This window comes from Mustelus asterias, chromosome 3 (genome assembly GCF_964213995.1).
Source record: "Mustelus asterias chromosome 3, sMusAst1.hap1.1, whole genome shotgun sequence".
Taxonomy (NCBI): Eukaryota; Metazoa; Chordata; class Chondrichthyes; order Carcharhiniformes; family Triakidae; genus Mustelus; species Mustelus asterias.
Genome location: NC_135803.1, coordinates 59,586,905 through 59,611,083, shown reverse-complemented (window position 1 = coordinate 59,611,083; position 24,179 = coordinate 59,586,905).

Below are 24,179 nucleotides of genomic sequence, written 5' to 3'. Positions count from 1 at the left end.
TTTAAAAAAATGTATTTATGGGATGTGGGTCCTGCTGGCTAGGCCAGCATTTATTGCCCATCCCTAATTTCCATTGAGAAGGTGGTGGTGAGCTGCTTTTTTGAACTGCTGCAGTCCCTGTGGTGTAGGCACACCCACAGTGCTGTTAAGGAGGGACTTTCAGGATTTTGACACAGTGACAATGAAGGAACGGTGAACTATTTCCAAGTCAGAATGATGAGTGACTTGGGGGGGAACTTCAAGGCTTGATGGCCTTGTTCTTCCAGATGATGATGGTCATGGGTTTGCAAGCTGCTGCCGAAGGAACATTGGTGAGTTCCTGCAGTGCATCTTGTAGCACCAACTAGTTGGGGTGACTGGTTTGGAAGTCAAGCAGCTGCCAAGTAGATGACCATCTGTCCTACCTCTGAATGTCAAATTAGGGCCACAACTGAAAATCAATCCCAAGGAGAGATTGACTTCAGAATAGACTTCGAGAGGAAAAAGACTCTGGTAGTGTATGAACAGGTTGGATATTGTGGTGGTGTAAGTATAAGTTTCTATGGATGATTGCTACTTGGGCCAAACTGACTTTCGCATATGTTCTGAGCAATGTGATCTTTATCGCCCGAACCTAGATTTTAACTACCTACTGGAAATTTTCCTGGAGAGTTAATTACTTGCCATTATAATTGGGAAGTGGGCAGGATGGGGCAGGAAATCATGGGGATAAGTGGCTATCCAGCAACACCAAGTGGGATCAGCTTGGGTCATACTGCAGGGCTTTGCAATTGGTAAATTGAGTTTGGTGCACAACAGAGGAAAACTAAACTTTCTTTATAGGGCTCAGAGAAGAGCTGCCATTCATGTTTACCCGTTTAGACATTTCCAGATACCAATTCTTTTCTCCCATTGTTTTCACCTGGTAGGAATGCCATTGTGGTTTCACTCAAGAATGCCCAGTTATAGTTCCAGATTGTATGTGTAAAATACAATGGCAGCAGCTTCAGACAGGTACTCTCGCCACCTACTCTGTGGAGGAGGTTAAAACATTGGCTGGAGCTGATTCCCTCTGGCTCTGGAACATGTAAGACAACTGAATAATTTTAATCCCACCCTGAGGTTTCTACTGGGATGGTAGGGTTATAAAAGATCCCTCTGATCTTATTGAATAATATAGTGGGACTTGCACTTTTATAAAGACTCACGTCGACATTCGCAACTGACATTTAGACTGTATTGACCCTATAACATTTTGAATATATTTTACCTGCATCATGCATTCAATCAATGCAACATAGGTCAGAATAATGTTCTGTTCCAGAAATAAAAAACAATTGATGTTAATTACTATTATGTTGCACAAGCCTATTCATTAAAATTTCACATATGACTTGATGCTGATCTTTTGTTTCCATAAGCATCTTGTTTTTCTTTTGTGGCATCAAAAATAGAAACCATACAAAGGAGACAAATGATTGAGATCAAGTCTCGACATGATGAACTGTATAGGTCTTAGAAACTGCAGCTCAATGGCTCGTATATTTAGTTTTGATGTATCACCAAAGCCAGTTCATTTATCCCTATTTGTTGTTCAATTCTTTTGTTTCTGGGTTAGATTATACCATGAATTTTATCAGTAACACGCTGTCGAAAACCTGGGGCTAACATATTGTGTACCAGGATCATGTGATTCTATATAACTTCAATTCCCAAGTCGCAGTGATCTTCATTAAGCTTTCATGCATGTTAATGCCATTTCTGCAGTACAATAGCCACAACAGACAGTAAAAAGTAATTAAAATGTACAATTTCAAAATAAACTACAGATGTAATAAACGAACGTTCAGTAATGTGCTTAAGAAGTTAATACAGTCTGGCAGTTGCGCTGATTCTTATAAACCAATTGAGCATTACTCTCCTGATTCATGATGAAACCAGAACCACTCAACTGAATTACTGGCTTATAACACGTTTTCTGCCATCCATTACTTTACATGTACATAACTGTGAGTAATAGGACAGTTTATTCTGCTTTCAATATTCATATATCAACTGTTGAGCCATAAACTCAGAGCACTTTGCAAAGCTATTGGGATGATATCACCTGGAAGTCTTATCATAATAAACAAACAATATTTATTTCATTGTCAAACCTACAATATGCATCTCGATATTTCAGTATTTTTACTTTGGGGTGAGTATAAAGCAAGAGTTATCAGTATTCCATCCTGGAAGAATTTTTCCATTTTATGTACCGAATACCAGCAACAAACATGTCCAAACAAGGTTTAATGTAGCACAACACAGGTATTAAGCAACATTGGGAGCAATTTTCTGCTTCCCACCAGCAGCGGGAATTGTGGGGGGGATAGGCATACTAAATTCGGCATGCCGGAAAAAGTCAGTTTCCCACCGGCAGGAAATTTGTTTGGAATTTTGTTCTCCCAACTTTGATGGCGGATAAAAGGTGAGTCAGGTTTCCCGCTGATCTATGTGGTCGGCAACCACATTTGCATTCATCTGGACCTCATGAATGGCTATTAAAAGGCCAACTCATCAGAATTATGCTCCCCTTCCAAATTAAGTGACCCGCCACTGGATAATTGGAATGGTCTGTTTTCCAACCATTCATAGTTAGCACACACCTGGTGAGCTTCACTTCGTCAACAACATTGAAGTCTGTAGATGCTGCTTTTTGCCTACCTTTAAGAACATTGCTGCTAGATTTTGTGTGCTTGTACCAGAAGGCAATACCAGTGAGAAACAGGAAGATAGTGGCAGGACACGGTTGGGGAGGAGCTGGTGGAACACAAGAGCGAAGGGGAAGATGGAGGTAGGACGAGGTGGGGATTTCAGGAGTGAGTAGTGAAAGACTGCCCTGAGGCAAGAGTTGTAAGGCAACTGAACAGGAAACCGGGACTTTCCTGCGGGTAAGGCCACACTGTCAGGGACATATCAAAGAGAGTCTTGGGGCGGTGCAGGCCATGTTAGAGGTGTGCAGGACATGGTGAGTCACCCAAGAAGTTTAGTCCTGGGGGTTAGAGGCTTGGTACTGTGAGGAAGATAATTCAATGAGAAATACCATTGATTAGACAGTTGTAATAACCATAGAATCCCTACAGTGCAGAAGGCCATTTGACCCGAGTCTGCACCGATGCTCTGAAAGAGTATCCCACCCAGACTCTCCCCTCCACCCTATCCCCATACCCTGTACATTTACCTTGGCTAGTCCACCTAACCTTCATGAGAATGTGCAAACTCCACATAGGCAGTTACCCAAGGCCAGAATCGAACCTGTGCTAGCCATTGTGCCACTGTGCCACCCCTAAAGGAAGGGCGGAGAATGCAGGCTGCAGGCTACACTGTCTTCTTGATAGCTTTGATATGAATGAGGAGAAGGGCTGTCACTGATTGGCTCAGATCAAGGAAGATCGTCATTGTGAGAAACAAGAGCCAGCAGGGTCCCAGGAAGACCCAGATGTTGAAGAGGAGGAACCAACCACACAAAGATGTTTTGAGAATTCAAGGATACAGGAGATGCAGCTCATACAAGGGTATGAGTGAAAGACAGTGCTGCAAAATCTTTCACTTGTCTGGCATGTGGTAGTTCATATTTGCCACATTCTCCATGAGGAACTCCCATCGTACAGATGTGGAGGGTAACCAAGGTCAGTTGCTCTGAAGGTTACTGCTGCACTAAACTTTTTTGCCAGCAGATACTTCCAGGTCTCCACCAGGGTCCTCTGCAAAGACTCACTGTCAGTGACACAAAACTGCACAAAGGAGATGATCGATGCCCTTTTCAGTGAAGCTCACCATTGTGTGCAGTTCTGCACAGATGAAGCAAGCCAAGATACCAGAGCTGTGAGATACACTGCTACTTCAAGTTTTTCGCAGGTGCAAGGAGCCATCAACTGCACACGTGGTCTTGAGAGCTCCCTGGGAGCAGCCAGTGAGATTCATTAAGGGCAAAAACCAGTGAATGTGTCTGATAATGATTTGGTAATTTAGTTCGATGTTGAATGCCAGGAAATGCGCCCATCATTGATGGGGAGGGGACAATCGCATTATGAGTTTATACCAACATAAATCGCGACAGTTCTCCTAATGTTTTCCATGGCTGTCACCGTACCTGCCTCATGCGAATGGGAGCAAAAAATCTCAGCCAACATCTTCTATGGACCTGTGCAATCAAACAGCATTTTTGAACGTAGTTTATTGTTGGTCTCCTAGCATGAAGTAAAATCCTTGCTGTACTTATGTCTGGTAGCCTGGTGCAGTTTTATTAATATTGCTAAAAATGGGTTTATTAAAAATACATTTTTTTGTGATCAGAGTGAATTGTCCAACTCACGTAATTAACCCATTTTAAATAGCTGACAGCAATGTAAAAATATTCAAAATCATTAATGTACACTAGTCAATCTCTTAGCAAATTAGATCTTCTTTAATAATTAAAAACTTTAAAAACCAAACTCATTATCTAGCTGAAGCTTTGAAAATATGCAGAGCAAGGCTACAATTGAATACATAGGAATGCATCCAAGTAAGACTAATCCATATGAACACATAATACAGGAGAAATAGGTAATTCAAGCCTGCTCCATCATTTAATAAAATCATGGTTGATCTGTTTGTGTTTCAAATTCTGCATTCCCTTCTACCATCAATAACATTTGATTCCGATGACAACAAGAATCTATCTACCTCCGCCTTGAAAATGTTCGACGACCACCTTTTCACCATCTGCTGAGGCAGACAGGCTCTGGAAAGTCAAGGCTATAATCTCACTGTGCTGGACAATGGTGTCAAGTGTGGTCAAAGAAGGGTATGATCGACTGTGTTGAAAGTTGTAGAGATAATACACCAGGGAGACAATAACAGAGAATGGTACTTGCGACATGTGGTTGGGCTACTTTTGTGCTATGGGAAGGGTAGAATCCCAATTTGAGGCATTCAAGCAGTGAACGTTGGAGGGATGAGCACATTCAAGGAGTTCATGGAAGAAAGAGAAGTTGTGGATGGAGCAGTAGTTTTGAATGGACAGCATTGTTCTGTTATTTGTTTCAGAGAAGAGGGTTGAAGACATAATTTTGAAAAGGAGAAGAGTGTGTGAGGAACATTCTACAGCATGGAGTTCAGGAAGGGAGATTGAATGGTTAGCAGTTTAGTCAGGTGAAGGGAAAGGTTGGTGAGATGGTCTTGGAGAGGCAATGAGGCTAAATGGAGAAGATATTGGGAGGAAAAAGATGGGATTCAAGGCTAAGGTAATAGAAGACAGAGTAGCAAGTTGGCTTGGTTGGCAATGAGAAGGAGAGAAGTAGCAGAAACAACTGAATAGACATCTTTTATTTATGTTGTTCATGATATCTATGAGCTTTTCATACTCATTAGATACCCAAGGCAAATAAATTCAGCAGAAAAGACTCAAAAGATCTGAAATTATGGACAACATTTAATGTAGCAGATGGAAGTAATGAAGAGCTGGCAAGATTTCCACATCGTGTTTTTCCAAGAAAGCCAATCACATCAAGTGTCACTCAGGTATTTAACTGGGTATTGGCAGGCCTTCCTCAGGATCAAGGAATGGAGGACCTGCCCGCAGAGAGCTTTAAGCTAATCAGAAGGAGCAGCTCTTGTTTCTCAGCAGTGCCATCAGGAAGGTGGTGGTTGCTGACAGTAATGCAGTCACCCAAGGCCCAGGATCGTCAAGGGACCCCTGCCACACGTTAGTGATGGCAGGAGGATGAAAGCTTTGACTGGGAATTTATTGGTCTGCAGTAAATATTATAGAACAATGCCAAATATTTGTGAGTCTGCTTTCCTATCTTGTTTTCCCTTGTGTGAATCGGCCAACAGCTCTGCAGATCCAATATTCAAGCAATGCATGACCATTGCTAGCCTACAGGCAATCCCCAAAGAAAAGGTTGTGGAGGCTGGTGTATTGGCAGACCCTGCCTGGCATGCCCTAGTGGAAGGAGTGATGAGGGTGGGGGGGGGGGGGGGGAGCAAGGGGATTGAGAGGCTGAGGGGCAGGGAGGGGCAAGACAGGTTTGAAAAGGGGTGGGGGCATGACCTTGTGGAGAAAGCTGCCTCTGGAGGACACATGGACTACAAAGAAGTCTTGCCCAACACCAGCCGGTCACTAGCTCACACATTGAAAGGCTATCCATTTGGCTGGGAATCCTGCTTTCACAAAATAGTGGAGTGGGTGGAATGAGGCACTTCAGTGGTGATTCATTGTTCACCCAAAGGCCTCAATACACTGAAGAGAAGAGGGCCACCCAGCATTCCTCCTGGCCTCTGCAAAATCAAAGTCATGTGATAAATTTTACGAGCCCCCCCACCTTCAAACACACTGGCATGGTGGGTGTGGGTGTGGGGGGACGATAATCTAACATTGAGCCCAGTGTTTCAGGTCTGCAAACTTTAATCAAATTGGACCAAGATTGTAATGAGGTCTGGGGGTGAATAATCCTGGCAAAACCCAAAGGCACTGGTTAGCAGGCTATTGGTGAGTTCTTGATAGCACAGTCAAAAACACCTTCCATCACTTTTCTGATGATTGAGAGTAAGTTGATGGAGCAATAATTGGCCAGTTTCCAGAGAGCGTGTATGGAGTGAATCAAGTTAGATGAAGGCTAGCACGTGATGATGGAATTCTTTAGAGAAGGCCAAAATGGATAATCTACTAGACACTTCTGGATGAAGGGAGTTGCTCAGCCTCATCATTTGCAGTGACTTGCTGGGCTCCGCCATCACTGAGGGTAAGAATCTTCATGGAGATGCCTCCTCTCATTAGCTGTTTAATTGCCAACCATCATCCAAGTAGATATGGCAGGATTGAGGAGATAAAGTTTAAAGTTTATTTATTAGTCACAAGTAAGGCTTACATTAACACTGCAATGAAGTTACTGTGAACTTTGACATGACCTGTTGGTTATGGAATCTCTTCACTCAATCTGATGCTGCTTCTGCTCTTTATCATGAATATAATCACCTTTTGTATCTTCCCCAGGTTACTTGGCATCTCATTTTTAGGTATGCCAGGTATACTCTCCTGAACTCCTCATTGAACCAGAATCGATCCCTGGATAATTGTAGAGTAAGGGATATGTCAGGCCAGGAGATTAAAGATTGTGGTGGAATATGATTGTGCCACTGCTGATGTCCCACAGCGACTCATCACTGCTCAGTTTTTTTGAGGATGAGGTCAAGTAGATTATTTCCCTTGTGTTGGTGCTCTGCAGCAAATTTAGAATGGAAGCTGTTATTTGGGTACATCTGACCGTACTAATATCTTTGCAATAATCAGATATTCAAATAAGGTCAACTAATCTCATTGCCCAGATATCTGGATTCATCATTTTCCTCATACCCTAAGTTCAAATAATATTGTATATCTTGAATGGCCTAGAAAATTCATATGAAAGAATATGGACATTATCTTGACTTCAATTGCCATCAAAACTCTGGTGGTTGCACATGCGTCACTGTCGGTGTATATAGCCAATGCAGAGAAAAGGTTTGTTTTACATTCCTAACTGCTGGTTAAATCGAAATATAAATAGAATTAGGTAAAGGCATGGATGGGGAACTGTGGGTTTGCTCAGCGAGAAACTGACAGCATCTGGTCTACCACCCATTTTACACCTCACCCATTCTACTCTCGGCTGATGCCAATGCAAAGTAAAATTTGGCATCGTGTCAGGGTCATTGTAATTCCAGGTTATGTTAAAAAGATCTTGTATTCTTTTGTTTGATTAACTGCTGAACTATTATACATGATTAGTTTAATAGAACAGAGTGGAAATAAATTGAACAATAAAATCTGCATTCTTACTATCGCTAATTCTTAATTTTTTATCCGGGGCTAAAATGGAGAGGGATTGCAGAGAGAACATCAGATTCCAACTTGAGTACTTTCTTCTGAGTCAGGATATAACTCTAATTACTTTTTTAAAAAAAACTTAATTCAATCTATTACAACACAATCTTGAAATGTAGCAATGTCAATCAGTTGATGAAATGTTATTTTAAATGGTTTAATTTATTCTGCCACATTTAGTATGCCTCCAGCACAATCAGTACGAAATTCTTTAGTAAGAATGCAAGACAGACACAAAAAACCAATGTCAAAATCTCAGAAGGTGCCAAATAAACCAAATAAAGCTTCTTCCTCAGACGTTTCTGGAAATTTCTTAAATCTGCCAATTTTGTGGTATTTGCCATCTTTACATTATTATGATTTTAAAAAAAGATCTCATTAATCATAGAATCCTTACAGTGCAGAAGGAGGCCATTTGTCCCATCGAATCTGCACCGTCCACAATCCCAGCCAGGACCTATCCCCATAACCCTACATATTTACCCAGCTAATCTACCTGACACTCAGGGCCAATTTAGCATGGCCAATCAACCTAACCCACACATCTTTGGAGTGTGGGAGGAAAGTGGAGCACCTGGAGGAAACCCACATGGACACAGGGAGAACGTGCAAACTCCACACAGACAGCCACCCAAGACTGGAATTGAAGCAGGGTCACTGGCTCTGTGAGGCAGCAGTGCTAACCACTGTGCTACCATACCATCCAAACATAACGTGACGTCTCTGACATATTATTCCATCCTTGGGCCAGAAAATTGTGTTGTGAGCAGGTGCTACTCCCTACTCCCGGCATTCCCAGCGTTCATCAAACCCTTGTACTCTTCCTAAAAGGTGTTTCTCTGTTTCACAGGACCAATAGCTAATCCTCCCCACATCAGGTTGAATGGTTAAGAGCTCAACAATTGCCTCATTGGGAGCTGGGTAGAAGAGTAAGCATCTTAATGATGCATTCCACTCCCTCAGCCATCCTCGTGATGAGAATTCATGAAAGGAAAGAATACCATACTCACCACTGCAGTTCACCAACTTTCGTCCCCATTAACATTGTCCACCATTGCTCCCCTCTCCTTTTTTCCCCTCTTCCTTTATTTACCATTCCTTCAGTCTTCCTCTTTCCTTATTTCTTTATCTTCCCTTTCTTCTTATTCTTTCATTCCCCCTCAATCTATTTTTCCCTCTTCCCTTCCCCATTCTTATCTGCATCCTAACCAGCTTGCTATAATTATCCATTTGCCCTCTAATCTTGCTGGACCTGACGACTACTCTTAGTCAGTACATTTGCATACCTTGAGAGATCAACTTGGCGTTACTTAAAAATTGAAGAGAGAGTTACTGAACTTACAGGAACCCAGTAAATTTGAAATGATGAGAAACAATAAAATAGTTTTAAGCTTTTAGGATTGTAAAACAGTAAAGCTGCTATTTGAAGAAACTGGTTCGAATACTGAGTCAGAACATTTTGAATCTATTCACAGTCGATTGCAATATGTCACCAACCACTGGAGGCTGTAATTGCATGCTAGTGTGAGGTTAGAATGTGCAATTGGGAAAATTTACAAGGTGAACTTAATACTAGAGCAATGCATTCATTTTGATATGAATTTGTCAGTAACAGCGGAGAGCAGCTTCAAGTGTCAATCAACCTTGGAACTCAAACGAAAAATCTCTGGATTGGAAATCGTGTATTCAGATTCAATATTATTGGAATTATTTAAAGTGAACAGTTGTATCCTGGGTTTCATGTAACATCTGTTCTATAAGGAAACATGAATATATAAACAAGGTCAAATTAATATCGTTACCTAAAGAAATCCAAGTGCCTGACTTTAGCTCTGGGTGTGATTCAATCTGTGTCATTTGCTTCATTTAAAATTATATTTGGAAGTGATAGGGACACAAAAAATACATTGGCCAGGATATCTTGGATGAGAAGGTTTTCCTTTCTGGCATTCGAAGAGTCGGCAAGGAACATATCTCCAAATGAGCGCCAATTGGCTGCAGATGAGATTGCTACCTCTCCACTCAGAAGGAATCTGATTGGCCAGCAGCTCTCCAGTCTCTGCAGTGGACAGAAGAGAAAGTACACAGAAATAACAGAGCCCAACTCCTGGGATTGGACGACAAGGTAGGTTTTCCGGGCCCCAGGCTGGGAAAGATAGGGATTTCTTGGTGGTGTGGAAAGTGGGTGATTGGGGTGCTAGAAGAAAGGCCAGAGAGAGGGAAGTCTGAAGTTAGAAGGGGCCCAACACCACAACCCCCCATCCCACTTCCCTCCCGAGGCCTAAGCCCAATCATGTTTGGGCTTCCACCATGCCCAGGAAATCCTCCCACCAGCCTAGAAATTGTGGCTAGGTGGGAAATGGTTTCAATTGGCCAAGGCTGGCGACCTGTCTGAAGCCTTGCCCGTTCTTTTGGAAGGTCAGAAGGGGTGGTAACCCAGGGGAAAATGTGCTCCTTCTATGTTACGCTCCCCTGCTGCCTGGACACCCACCAGCTGGGGAGAGTGAAATTTAGGCATTGATTTATTTAGGCAGTAAAAGATCGTCTGATCTTTGGGCAGTCACACTCTTGAAAATCTATTGAATGGCTGACAAGATTTCATCTGTGCCTCCTTTAGGGTTGCGAACTGTAAGTAAATGTGTTCTTAAAGCTTCATCACCTGACTTGCCCCCACATTCCAGCCATCAATTGGGCAACACATCCATTCTTGTGACTCACTGCTTTCCCATGCCACCCAGATAGCAGAGAGACTCATTGCCCATTGCCCAATCAGATTATGCTTGGCCATCAAATGAACAACCCTCCCCCCACAGACCCAGCTCCCAACATATTCAATGCTTTTATACTGAGAGAAATGTTCAAAGAGAATTTAAACAAAATTCAATGTCCCTATAATTTGTCTCTGAAATTGCACACAGTAGTCTGGAGATAAATCTTCAATTCCTGGAAACTTCAGGCCAACTCTGGATGGAGGTTTGGCGACCCTAACTGTTGTAGCACAGCAGTGTCTTTACTGAAAATGTGAATCAGACTATATCCAGACTTTCATTCCTTGTAACTGCTAGCTAACATTGCAAATGGTTTCCTTTCACAACTGTACTTGCTCAAAACAAAACACCCATTCTTCCAAGAATTTGTAGCACCAGTCCTCCTCTTAGATATGTTCATGATGATGGCATTCATGCTTTGGGCGCCACCAAAGCCTTCAATATGGACAGATTGAGAAACTGAATGAATAGAGTCCTGGATTAGATTATTTCTGACAGTGGGCGGAATTTTATGAGCAAAATTCTAAGTGTCCAGCTAGTGTGAAAATGGAAGAGTTGTAGGTCTGTTTTTTGGGAGAATCTTTACACCCAATCTTGTGCGCATAGTGCATGAAAGAAATGGGCTAGACCATTTTGAGGTACTACAGGCAGTGGGCAGGGCTTAATGCACTAGCCAGCAGCAGAGGGAGCTATTACGTGTGTATAGACCTCTGTGTCTGCACATGCACAATAGCAACAGTAGAGCCCTGACAGAGAGATGTCAGGCTTCTGCTGTTGCAGCCAGTCTCAACCAACCCCCCACCCCCCAATTACGGGGACCTGCGGCTGATAGCGAACCCCACACTGCCCGAAAATGTAGCCCCTGCCGCCCACCCTGCCATCCAGGTGATTGCGTCCAACCTCCCTCCACCGATCAGAGCTGCAGAACTGCAGCGGGCGCCCCCCTCCCCCACCCTCTCTGATCGGGCTGCCCTGGCCTGGCCCCAGTGGGCAGTGCCAAGGGGCCAGTTAGCAGTGCCAAGATGGGCTGGTACTGCCCAAGGGGCACTCCCTTTGCCCTCGGCCTCCCCAAGGGGGCCTCAATGGCCTCCAGTTCTACTGGCAAAGGCAACACGACTGTTCCCCATTCATGGGGAGCATGTGTTTTCCATGCCGGAGAGAACCTCTCCCGGCGAAGCCACAAAAGCAAGTGCACAATTCAGCGCTCACTAAACACATGCAAATTACGATTTAAATGAATTTAAATAATTTATTCAGTCTCTCGCCGGAAATGGGTGAGAGGCTGATTGCGCTGGAAATCCGCTTCAGATAAGATTCGTGAGAGTCGGGAAATTGGGTGCCATCCTGATTTCTCGGCTCGTGTGCGATTTTACCCGCTCGTTCCGCCCATCGATGGCAGGGCAAACCGGTAAAATTCCACCCAGTATGTTTTAAATGCTGAGCCTCAGCTGGTAGAAGATGCAGCAGTAGCGACTGAAGTGAAACATGCTGCTCTCTTTCAGCACGATACAGTGTCTGAATCCTTGACACATCCACATCCCATGCCAATCCTGCTTCCAGAATACCAACTGTCCTATATGTACTCTGCAGCTGTGCCCTCTTGGCTCTGAACTCCTAGAGGTCACTGACAAGAAATTTATCAAACTTCCTCAGCAGAGCCACAGCAGTGTCCCAACTTTGACAGTGTATTCCAGTAATAGCTGACGCCATGTGAAATAACGTGAATGTCAATGTTGGTCTTTACCCAGATTTTTAGAGCGTGGAGGAACTGGGAGAGATGCTGGACATCTCAGGGTTTTTTTTCAGTGGATCAGTGATTGTTCAGCTGAGACACTCTTCAACAATCTGCTGCTGAAGAATTCTGGCTGAAGGCAGGTGCTGGAGTCCTTATGTTGGAAATAAATTGACAGGTGCTGCACATTGAAATGAATAGGCTGCATTTATGAAACAAAACAAGGGAACATTGGTCATCATCTCCATCAGTCCAACTAGCTGACATGATGCCAGGATTCCTAATGTTATTTAAAGGGTCAGGCACCCAAATTGCAAGTCGTGTAATTTTTTGCAACTTGGTTTATTTCAAAGTGCCCAAAAGTATTCTGCAGTGTTTTTGAAGATGTGTTGAGTTTCTGGATCATTGGAGGAGTGAAGGGAGTGTGTGTGTGTGTGTGGTGGGGGGTGGTGGCGGGTAGGCTGGGGCAGTGGTGGTGGATGGGTGGCGTGGGTTGCAGCGGGGTGGCCAGAGAACTAGCTAGTCTATCCACATTAAGGACTGAAGTTTCTTGGTCATCAGTGATGGGTTGGGAGGCCAGGTTTTTGCTTCATTCTGCTGCATTTGATTTGATTTATTATTGTCACATGTATTAACATACAGTGAAAGGTATTGTTTCTTGCGCGCTTTACAGACAAAACGTACCATTCATAGAGAAGGAAACGAGAGAGGGCAGAATGTAGTGTTGCAGTCATGGCTAGGGTGTCGAGAAAGATCAACTTGATGCAAGGTAAGTCCATTGAAAAGTCTGACAGCAGCAGGGAAGAAGCTGTTCTTGAGTCGGTTGGTACATGACCTCAGACTTTTGTATTTTTTTCCCAAAGGAAGAAGGTGGAAGAGAGAATGTCCGGGGTGCATGGGATCCTTAATTATGCTGGCTGTTTTGCTGAGGCAGCGGGAAGTGTAGACAGAGTCAATGGATCGGAAGCTGGTTTGCGTGATGGATTGGGCTACATTCACGACCTTTTGTAGTTCCTTGCAGTCTTGGGCAGAGCAGGAGCCATACCGAGCTGTGATACAACCAGAAAGAATGCTTTCTATGGTGCATCTGTAAAAGTTGGTGAGAGTCGTAGCTGACATGCCAAATTTCCTTAGTAGCTGGCCGGTGGCAGTTCTCAGGTGTCTGAAAGCAGGAAATCAAAATGGTTGGTGCGAGGGAAGGGGAGTGGCGTGGTTGTGATGGGCTGGTAGCAGATCTGTAAGGGTGAAGTGGATGTGAGTCCTGAGTTCTCAGTGTCAGAGAGTGCTGCTGATAGGTGTCATGATGCACAAAATAGGTGTGGTTATGTTTTCAGTATACATCACCAGAGAGGAAATGATGCAATGTACCATGTGATCCAGTCTCAGTTTGTTCTGAGGAATTTATCCACTCAGACATGTGTACAAGTTCTCCAACTGTGTAATACTTTTACCAACTCCTCAAATCCTTAATAAGTGAACCTACATATTTGTGTGTCAACCAATCCTGTATGTGTGGTTGGGACCTTGATGTTTACCTACTAAGAAAGTACAAGGGGCAAAAATACACAACATAGGGCGTGGTGCATTGAGCAGCATGAGAAACTGGTGTTGTGATGGGTAGAGGGTGGCATGTGACAATGCATTCACTGACCTTTGCCTCCTGCTTCTGGTCATTGGACTTCCTGTGGCACAGGAAGGTCACTAGGTCGCTGGCTCCAGAATCTGAGAGCTGACTTCCGTTAGCCAGCTACTCCTACTACCTTAGAGGGGACACCTTGAGGGTCTCCTGAATTCTGCCGGGCCAAAATATCTCCCAGCACTGCATCTATCACGCTGGAAACTTTTGTGTTCTACGGTGTTCACTTTGCAAATAGCTTATATTGCACCAATATTTTTGTGCAGCTTCCCTTTTAAGAAGAGTAGGCTGGCTGTGCCACTTGAGTCAACAAACAACGCAAACAACTCTTCCAGCCACCACCCCGTTACAACCACCAACTTCCCCCTCAACCCCGACCCACTCTGCCCGTTCCACAAGCAAAGTATGCAGAGATCTGTCTGGGCCGATTACAGTGAAAAGCTAAACCCCCCTTATGTAATAATGCATAAATAGTTCTATGTAGCATTATCCTGCAGCTCAAAGCTGAGAAATGACAAAAACATATTAGTTTGAGAACTGAACACAAACATTGAAAGCAACATTATAAGAGAGTGTGTTGTACAGAGAGCCAGTTAGTGGTATGGTGCATTTCTTCTTCAATTAGGCTTGGATGATGACAAGTGGTGATTGGTGGTTCAACTTGTCGGTTAGGTTTACATGCAAGTTGCTCACCTTTCAGTGTGTGAATTGGTCCACTACATCCTGATCATCAACTCGTTGGTTACAAAGATCACAAAACATTAGTACTATCATTTCACATGCTCAGAATAGCAATTGGCAAAATTCATCATTAAAACATGTATCACCCCTATTATTTATTTCCTATCAGTCAGCTCAGAATAATCCATACAATTTATGTTTTCAAAGGTCAGCAACTGAATGGAATACTTAATTTGACAGCACTCACATTGGGAGTGGAATCTGTCATTGTAAAGAGGACTTCATAAGCAAAGCATTCATCAAGGTCAGATCCAGCATTGCTACTTCATGGGCTGAGTTTTATGGGCGGGGTGGGGGGGGGGGGGGGGGGGGGTGGCATACCACTTTCTCCAGAAGTTGGTCCAAAATCACCGACTTGAAACAAGGCCGCCCCACAGCCATAACCCACTCCAGACTGCCTTAATGAGGTGACGGTGGAAATTCCACCTATAATAGTTGCTCACCAATCTGATTGGCCAGCAGCTCCAGCAGTCCCAGGAGCGCCAGAATCATGTAATGGGCACTACTGGAACTGGAAACAGGGGATATCAGGTTAATCGGGGGAGGGATTGGGGAACCTAGGGAGGAGGGTGAGGGGGCTGGCAGGAGTGGGTTTTGAAGGCCAGGCGGGAAGATACAAAGTGTGTGTGTGGTTGGGGGTGGGGAGAATGGTAAGACCACAGGGAGCATGCCCCAGATGCACACAGGGCACCCCATGAAGGAGGTAATTCCTCTCCTTCTGGCCTTTTACCAAAGGTGGTAAAAAAAAATGACTCTAGTCCATCTTTTGCCAGCCAGCATATAATGCAGCAGCGGCAGAATGAGGATCTTAAGTGGGCAGTAATTGTCCTCAATAGGTGTCAGGATAGGCGGCCTGTTTATTATAGAGACCAGGTGAGGGATGACCATGAAGACATTGGGCTAGCCACCCGATAAATTTTATGTGACCTCCCATTCCCCCCACCTCTACCAAAAGCACACCTGATGGGTGGGGGGTGGAAGAGGTAAAGTCCAGCCCCATGTTTCCGACTTTGTTTTGGAGTAGTTCATCAATAGTTTTATAAGTTCATTTTGAGAATTAAAAGATGGGAAATCAGGTTATCTTTACGCAGTACTAATGCGAACTGTTCCTAGCACAAACACACTGACATCAAAACCATTGCCTTCCACATTTCCTGATGTCAGTACAAGAAACTACAGCGTGACACAATTCTGAGCACTAAAGAGAGGAATGATTTGTTAAAATTTACATTAAATCGTTATGGTAATAGAACCAGACAGTGGGACTGGTTGGATTGCTGTAGCAATGAATCAGTATGGTCAAGATGGGCCTCCTTCTGTGCTGCATATTCTATGATTATGCACCAGCAAAGTACAGCTTTGCAATACTTTTTTGAGCATAGAGAGCAATTTAGTTTGAGATTATATATAATCTACTTTTACTGAGGGGTATATTATCCTAAGGCTTAAAACGCGTACTTCACATATACTTCACTCTGAAAGACGTGCTGGTTGGGTGCATTGACCCGAACAAGCGCCGGAATGTGGCAACTAGGGGAATTTCACAGTAACTTCATTGCAATGTTAACGTAAGCCTTACTTGTGACTAATAAATAAACTTTAAAACTTTAATTTAAATTTTAAAAACATAATCAGTAGAGCCATCACGACGCTGTTCTATTCAGCCATAAACCCTTGGTTTTCCCCATCATTGTTTTAATATCTTATTGATGAATATCAGCAAGGAAAGTGAAGAGGCTGGGATTTCTGGATTTCAAGTAAACCTATTAATGTTGTACTTTGCTCAACTGGCCAATCAAACACTGCAGACTTGAATAATATATTTTTTTCCTGATCTCCCAGCCCTGCCCATCACATTCCAAAGTCCAGCCATTCCTCCTCCAGCTCCCATCGATCTTACCTGGAATTTCAAAGGTGAGGCTGTGTGTGGGCTCTTAACACTGCTGGATGATAATGAGATGCAAAATCCCGTCTTTTTTGGACCTGTTCATTTGAGCAGCAATGGTTAGCACCAAGTGAGGCACCCAAACACACACACTGCTGAATTGCTGGGCCATCAGGTTTTCAAGTTTCTATGTGCAAAATCCACATGGATAAGTTTGTGTCTGTAACAGATTTTGCAATTTTATCCTCGAGATTCCGTCATTTGGAGTTGCTTTTTAGAAAACTCCAATGGAGAAAACTTCCACAAATCTTGAATTTTTCAAGTGGTGAGAAAAGGAATAATTTCAGAGAGATGAACCATATGGATGCTTTAAAACAAATGAGCCAAAATGTGAATGCTAGTCTGTCAGACACTTTGGACAAGCTGACTGAAGTGCAGGAAATTCAGCAAACATCAATTAACTGGCTGCACTGACATCAGTGTATACCGCAAATAAAATATTACAGCAGAAATACAACTTCAGTGAATCACATATCCTTTGGAAGGAAATCTGTCATCCTTTTCTGGTTTGGCTTGCATGTTACTCCATACCGACAGCAATGTGGTTAACTTTTAACTGTCCTCTGAAATAACCCAGCACCCAGTCGTATCCAATGGCTACAAATAAAATCAAATAGGAAGAAAAATGGATGGACCAGCCAACACCAACCTCGGCCCTGGAAGTGAAAAAGGCACAACTATCTCCGGATGTTCCAACAAAGTTTTCCTTACTAAAATCTGTTGACTTGTGCCAAAATTGGGCGAGCTGTCTCACAGACTAGTAAAGCACCCACATGCTGTTTAAATATAGCCAAAGTGCTGGAATCTTCCTGGAAATGTGGAAATTGCCCAGTTATGTCCTGTTCACAAAAAGTCAAAACCCTTACCATCCTGTCAGATTACTGTCACTCATCAACAAAATGATGGAAGGTGTCATTGACAGTGCTATCAAACGGCACTTATTAATAACCTGCTCGCAAACGGTCAGTTTGGATTCTGACAGGACTGCTTGGCTCCTGACCTCATTACAACCTTGGTCCAAACATGGACCAAAGATCTGAATTCCACAGGTGAGGTGAGGTGAGAGTGACTGCTCTGGTCAACAAAGCAGAATTTGGTCGAGTGTGACATCAAGGAGCCCAAGTAAAATTGAAATCACTAGGAATCAGAGGAATGGAGTTTTGCCATTTTTTGACCAAGTATTGAGCAAAGCAAAGGGGAGCCCTTCAGCAGAGTTCTTGAGTTTTCCCATTGTATTTTTAAACTGATTGCTGAAAAAGGGACAGGTCCCACAAAGGCAGGCAACTTAGGTTTTCAAAATATCCGGGGGCAATGCCAGGGCGTGACATTCTCCTCCTGGAAGCTGTACTTAGCTGTGCACTTCCGGTGGGTTCCACTGGCCAGGTACATGTCATAGGGGATCTATCATGATTGGCACACCAACATGAATGGACAATTAAAGGTAGATGGGTTTATCAAGTGTAAAAGGTTAGATAATTAAATTTAAATTGATGCAAATAGGGATCCTGACTTTTAAAATCAGAATTCCCACTGGCATAAAAGCCCCTTTGGGACTCCTGCACTATTCTTCCTGCCTTCCTGTCCCCAAAAAGCAAACCACGTTTGTCTGATCAATTGATTCAGGTGGATAATAAATAATTCCATGACCTGATTCAGAGGAAGGAGGGAGATCTTCTGTTGTCCTGGCCAACAATTTTCCTTCAGTTAACACCAACACAAAGGTTAATTGGTCATTTATCTTATTGCCATGAATATGTTGTAATTACGTAGTAACTCCTCCATTTACCTAAATAACAACAATGATAACACTTCAAATTAATCCATTCCACATGAGGAACTTTAGGATGGTTCTGAGAATATCTCAATATTAAAATGCAAGTACTTTCTTTATTATGTGCACAGAGTTACAGTGGAAATACAGATGGCAATCTTAGTTTAAAAACCAATTAGCCTGACAAACATAATGAAAAAGGAAATCAGACCTGCTGTGAAATGGGCTGATGATTTGCTATTGCCCATTTCGCACTATTGATTACTTTTACTTCAAGTTTAGCTATAATAGAAAAGAGACAATTGTACAGCTCTATCACTAAAAATTGCAAGCAAGGGAATGCTGAAAGATTATTACACTTGCTATTACATATTTTTGTGAACTAAAAACTGAAAGTACTGTAGTTATGCAGTAGAGTAAGAAGTCTCACAACACCAGGTTAAAGTCCAACAGGTTTATTTGGTAGCAAATACCATAAGCTTTCGGAGCGTGCTGCTCCTTCGTCAGATGGAGTGGTTATCTGTTCTCCAACAGTGCACAGACACAGAAACCAAGTTACAGAATACTAATTAGAATGCAAATCTCTACAGCCAGCCAGGTCTTAAAAAGTACAGATAATGTGGTTGGAAGGAACATTAAACACAGGTTAAAGAGATGTGTATTGTCTCCAGACAGAACAGCTGGTGAGATTATGCAAGACCAGGGGCAAGCTGTGGGGGTTACTGATAATGTGACATAAATCCAACATCCCGGTTTAGGCCGTCCTCATGTGTGCGGAACTTGGCTATCAGTTTCTGCTCAGCGACTCTGCGCTGTCGTGTGTCATGAAGGCCGCCTTGGAGAACGCTTACCTGAAGATCCAAGGCTGAATGCCCGTGACTGCTGAAGTGCTCCCCCACAGGAAGAGAACAGTCTTGCCTGGTGATTGTCGAGCGGTGTTCATTCATCCGTTGTCGTAGCGTTGTGTGTGCACTAATTTATTTAATTATTTTTCAGTTAAATTAGTGAAAAAAATCGGAGGTTTTTTTTCTAAACAGGAAATAGTCCCAGCAGCAGCCTGGGAAGGTTTTGGAGGGTTTAAAAGTAGGCCGCACCTTTGAGCGGGCAGCGTCGTTAGTGGGCAGCAGAGTGAGCAGGGGACAGAGTGAGAGCTATAAGGGCTTTGGCTCACAGGGCTTCGGCGCAGGCGAGGAAGGTTGTTTGTTTGTTTTTCTTCGGTTACACCCCCTTTTTGTTTTATCTCAAAAACTAAAAAGGACATGGCTGGTATGAGTGGGAGGCCAGTATACTGCATTCGGTGTGGGATGTGGGAGTTCCTGGAGACAACTTGCCTCCCGGAAGTCCATATCTGTGCCAGATGTGTGGAACTGCAACTCCTGAAGGATCGTGTAAGGGAGCTGGAGCTGAGGCTCGATGAACTCAGTTTAGTTAGGGAAAATGAGAGAGTAAAAGATAAAAGTTATAGTCAGGTAGTGACACCAGGGTCTCGGAAGGAAGACACGTGGGTCACGGTTAGGAGGGGTAATAGTCAGAAGGGTGATGTGCCAGAAAGTACCCCAGTGGCAGTCTCCCATAAAAGAAAGGGATGGGCAACAGATGGGAGAAGGGAAGGGAGTGAGCAGTCTGTGGAGGGATCCCCTGTGGTTGTCCCCCTCCAAAATAGGTATATTGTTTTGGATTCTGTGGAGGGGGATGACCCTCCAGGGGTAAGCCACGAGGACCAGATTGCCTCCACGGAGACAGGCTCAGGGGTCCGGAAGGGAAAGAAGGGGTTTAGGAGAGCGATAGTTGTGGGGGACGCAATGGTTAGAGGCGCGGACAGGCGCTTCTGTGGGACTGAACGAGAATCCAGGATGGTAGTCTGCCTCCCTGGTGCCGGGGTACTGGATGTCTCCGAGAGGGTAGGAAGCATATTTAAAAAGGAAGGTAGTCAAACTGATGTGAGTGTACACATTGGTGGAAATGATGTAGGTAGGAAGAGCAGGGGGGTCATACGAGAGAAATTCAGGGAGTTGGGTGCTCGGCTAAAAAGTAAGGCCTCCAGGGTAGCAATCTCTGGACTGCTCCCGGTGTCTAGTGCAAGTGAGGCTCGGAACAGGGAGATTCTACAGTTGAACGTGTGGCTAAAGGACTGGTGCAAGAGGGAGGGTTTTAAATTCATAGATAACTGGGAAATCTTCAAGTCAGGATGGCAACTGTACAGAAAGGATGGGTTGCACCTTAACTGGGAGGGAGCAAATATCCTGGCTGGGAGTTTTGCTAGAGTGTTTCGGCAGGATTTAAACTAGTGTGGCAGGGGGGTGGGGAACAAAACAGGAGGTCAGTAAATACTGAGGCTGGGGTTGAGCTGGGGGCCAGGGCAAGGCTAGCTAAGAAGAGGAGCACTCTGAAGGAGGAGGACCTGACTGGGCCTGGAGGTCTGGAGTGCATCTGCTTCAATGCGAGGAGTGTAACGGGTAAAACAGACGAACTTAGGGCCTTAATGCTTATGCGGAATTTGGATGTGGTTGCGGTGACGGAAACTTGGTTAAAAGAAGGACAGGACTGGCAGCTGAATATTCCGGGGTATAAGTGTTTTAGGCGAGACAGAGGAGGGGCTAAAAAAGGTGGGGGAGGAGCGATATTAGTTAAGGAGCAGATTACCGCGGTGCAGAGGGTAGACAACTTAGAGGGGTCATGTACTGAGTCGCTGTGGGTGGAACTCAGAAACAGGAAGGGTGCAGTCACTATGCTGGGGGTGTACTACAGACCACCCAACAGCCCACGGGAAGTGGAGGAAAGGATATGTCAGGAGATTCTGGATAGGTGCAGAAAACATAGGGTTGTTGTAGTGGGGGACTTTAATTTCCCTGGCACAGACTGGAAAGTGCTGAGGGCTGGGGGTCCGGACGGGGAGGAATTTGTAAAATGCGTACTGGAAGGTTCTTTGGAACAGTATGTAGATAGCCCGACTAGAGAGGGGACTATACTGGACCTAGTTCTGGGAAATGAGCCCGGTCAGGTCGTCAAAGTTTCGGTAGGGGAACATGTGGCAAATAGTGACCACAACTCTGTTAACTTTAGGATAGTAATGGACAAGGATGAGTGCTGTCCTACGGGCAGGGTGCTAAATTGGGGGAAGGCTGACTATAGCCAGATTAGGCAGGAATTGGTGGATGTTGATTGGGAGAGGATGTTCGAGGGTAAGTCCGCGTCTGGCATGTGGGAGTCTTTTAAGGAACTATTGATAAGGCTGCAGGATAGGCATGTGCCTGTAAAAAGGAAAGATAGGAAAGGTAGGATTCGAGAGCCGTGGATAACCAGGGAAATTGAGGATCTGATTAAAATGAAAAGGGAGGCGTACGTTAAGTCCAGGCAACTGAAAACAGATGGAGCTCTGGAGGAATACAGAGAGAGTAGGAAAGATCTCAAACGGGGAGTTAGAAGGGCAAAAAGAGGTCACGAGATGTTCTTGGCAGGCAGGATTAAGGAGAATCCTAAGGCATTCTATTCATACGTTAGGAACAAAAGAGTTGTCAGGGAGAAAATCGGACCTCTCAGGGACAAAGGAGGGGAATTATGCTTAGAACCCAAGGGAATAGGGGAGATCCTAAATGAATACTTTGCATCGGTATTCACGAAGGAGAGGGGCGTGTTAACCGGGAGTGTCTCGGAGGGAGGTGTTGACCCGTTAGAGAAAATCTCCATTACAAGAGACGAAGTGTTAGGTTTTTTAGGGAACATTAAAACTGACAAAGCCGCAGGGCCTGGTGGCATCTATCCTCGACTGCTCAGGGAGACGAGAGGTGAAATTGCTGGGCCTCTGACGGAAATCTTTGTCGCTTCTTTGGACACGGGTGAGGTCCCTGAGGATTGGAGGATAGCGAATGTGGTCCCGTTGTTTAAGAAGGGTAGCAGGGATAACCCAGGAAATTATAGGCCGGTGAGCTTGACGTCCGTGGTGGGGAAGTTGTTGGAGAGGATTCTTAGAGACAGGATGTATGTGCATTTAGAACGAAACAATCTCATTAGTGACAGACAGCATGGTTTTGAAAGAGGGAGGTCGTGCCTTACAAATTTGGTGGAGTTTTTTGAGGAAGTGACAAAAACGGTTGATGAAGGAAGGGCCGTGGATGTCGTCTATATGGATTTCAGTAAGGCATTTGACAAAGTCCCACATGGCAGGTTGGTTAAGAAGGTTAAGGCTCATGGGATACAAGGAGAAGTGGCTAGATGGGTGGAGAACTGGCTTGGCCATAGGAGATAGAGGGTAGTGGTCGAAGGGTCTTTTTCCGGCTGGAGGTCTGTGACCAGTGGTGTTCCGCAGGGCTCTGTACTGGGACCTCTGCTATTTGTGATATATATAAATGATTTGGAAGAAGGTGTAACTGGTGTAATCAGCAAGTTTGCGGATGACACGAAGATGGCTGGAATTGCGGATAGCGAAGAGCATTGTCGGGCAATACAGCAGGATATAGATAGGCTGGAAAATTGGGCGGAGAGGTGGCAGATGGAGTTTAATCCGGATAAATGCGAAGTGATGCATTTTGGAAGAAATAATGTAGGGGGGAGTTATACAATAAATGGCAGAGTCATCAGGAGTATAGAAACACAGAGGGACCTAGGTGTGCAAGTCCACAATTCCTTGAAGTAGGCAACACAGGTGGAGAAGGTGGTGAAGAAGGCATATGGTATGCTTGCCTTTATAGTACGGGGTATAGAGTATAAAAGCTGGAGTCTGATGATGCAGCTGTATAGAACGCTGGTTAGGCCACATTTGGAGTACTGCGTCCAGTTCTGGTCGCCGCACTACCAGAAGGACGTGGAGGCATTGGAGAGAGTGCAGAGAAGGTTTACCAGGATGTTGCCTGGTATGGAGGGTCTTAGCTATGAGGAGAGATTGGGTAGACTGGGGTTGTTCTCCTTGGAAAGACGGAGAATGAGGGGAGATCTAATAGAGGTATACAAGATTATGAAGGGTATAGATAGGGTGAACAGTGGGAAGCTTTTTCCCAGGTCGGAGGTGACGATCACGAGGGGTCACGGGCTCAAGCTGAGAGGGGCGAGGTATAACTCAGACATCAGAGGGACGTTTTTTACACAGAGGGTGGTGGGGGCCTGGAATGCGCTGCCAAGTAGGGTGGTGGAGGCAGGCACGCTGACATCGTTTAAGACTTATCTGGATCGTCACATGAGCAGCCTGGGAATGGAGGGATACAAACGATTGGTCTAGTTGGACCAAGGAGCGGCACAGGCTTGGAGGGCCGAAGGGCCTGTTTCCTGTGCTGTACTGTTCTTTGTTCTTTGTTCTTCCTTCCCAAAATGATAGCTGTTCTTCCCAGGCACCTAACCATTGAAGCGCCTCTCCCTGGAGCATCTCAGCAGTGACCCCCTTAGTGCCTGTGCTGCTGAGCTGCTAGCCCTCTGAATGGATGGCAGCCCCATTGCCCTCATGTTAATTGGCCGCTGCGGCAAAAGTTCCACCTCAGGGTCCTGCTCGCCACTGACATGAGGTCAGCTACCACTTAATACCCCGGTGGCAGATCTTCAGATTTCCTAGAAAAAAATCAGCCCAGTGTAACAGGTCTGTGACCTTTTCAGAACTAGAAGAAGTCGGCAATGTACCCAGTTTTTTAAGGAAAAGAAAAGGCACTGGAGGTGGTGGGGTGGAGGAGAAAACGGAAGATATTTGCAAACTCTCTCGCCCTGGAAAACTAATCATACATGTTTGTCTTGA